Source organism: Arachis ipaensis, chromosome B4, assembly GCF_059453495.1.
Source record: "Arachis ipaensis isolate K30076 ecotype BB chromosome B4, ASM5945349v1, whole genome shotgun sequence".
NCBI lineage: Eukaryota > Viridiplantae > Streptophyta > Magnoliopsida > Fabales > Fabaceae > Arachis > Arachis ipaensis.
This window is the reverse complement of record NC_142439.1, coordinates 115,842,517-115,843,737: the sequence shown is the minus strand read 5'-3', so window position 1 is coordinate 115,843,737 and position 1,221 is coordinate 115,842,517. Positions and strand designations below refer to the sequence as shown.

Below are 1,221 nucleotides of genomic sequence, written 5' to 3'. Positions count from 1 at the left end.
AGGTTTGGATGATTTCTCCATGAAGGATTATAGGTGTTTCCATAGGGTTCTCCCATGTAATTTACCTCTTCCATTGCTGGATTCTCAGGATCATAAGCTTCTTCTTCAGATGAAGCTTCTTTGGTACTGCCTGTTGCTGCTTGCATTCCAGACAGACTTTGAGAAATCATATTGACTTGTTGAGTTAATATTTTGTTCTGAGCCAATATGGCATTCAGAGTATCAATCTCAAGGACTCCTTTCTTCTGATTTGTCCCATTATTCACAGGATTCCTTTCAGAAGTATACATGAATTGGTTATTTGCAACTATTTCAATGAGTTCCTGAGCTTCTGCAGGCATCTTCTTCAGATGAAGAGATCCTCCAGCAGAGCTGTCCAATGACATCTTGGACAGTTCAGATAGACCATCATAGAAAATACCTATGATGCTCTATTCTGAAAGCATGTTAGAAGGACACCTTCTGATCAATTGCTTGTATCTTTCCCAGGCTTCATAGAGGGATTCACCTTCCTTCTGTCTGAAGGTTTGGACTTCCACTCTAAGCTTGCTCAATTTTTGAGGTGGAAAGAATTTTGCCAAGAAGGCATTGACTAGCTTTTCCCAAGAGTTCAGGCTTTCTTTAGGTTGTGAATCCAACCATGTTCTAGCTCTGTCTCTTACAGCAAAAGGAAAAAGCATAAGTCTATAGACCTCGGGATCAACCCCATTGGTCTTGACAGTGTCACAGATTTGCAAGAATTCAGCTAAGAATTGATGAGGATCTTCTAATGGAAGTCCATGAAACTTGCAATTCTGTTGCATTAGAGAAACTAATTGAGGCTTAAGCTCAAAGTTGTTTGCTCCAATGGTAGAGATTGAGATGCTTCTCCCATAGAAGTCAGGAGTAGGTGCAGTAAAGTCACCAAGCACCTTCCTTGCATTGTTGGCATTGTTGTTGTTTTCGGCTGCCATGTCTTCTTCTTGTTTAAAAAGTTCTGTTAGGTCCTCTATAGAGAGTTGTACTTTAGCTTCTCTTAGCTTTCTCTTCAAGGTCCTTTCAGGTTCAGGATCAGCTTCAACAAGAATGCCTTTGTCCTTGCTCCTGCTCATATGAAAAGAGAGGAGAAGAAAATATGGAATCCTCTATGTCACATTATAGAGATTCCTTGAGGTGTCAGAGGTAAAGAATAATATAAGGAGAAGGTAGAGAAGAAGGAATTCGAACTTATCAAGAGGGATA

At 40.1% G+C, this 1,221-nt stretch overlaps 1 non-coding gene across 1 annotated transcript; it reads left to right on the top strand.

Annotated features, from left to right (window-relative positions):
• Positions 1 to 440: 440 nt before the first annotated feature.
• Positions 441 to 548, top strand: LOC148568883 (small nucleolar RNA R71). Its single transcript, XR_015882191.1, has one exon. It is a non-coding gene; the product is annotated as a small nucleolar RNA R71 (small nucleolar RNA).
• The last annotated feature ends 673 nt before the right edge of the window (positions 549 to 1,221 follow it).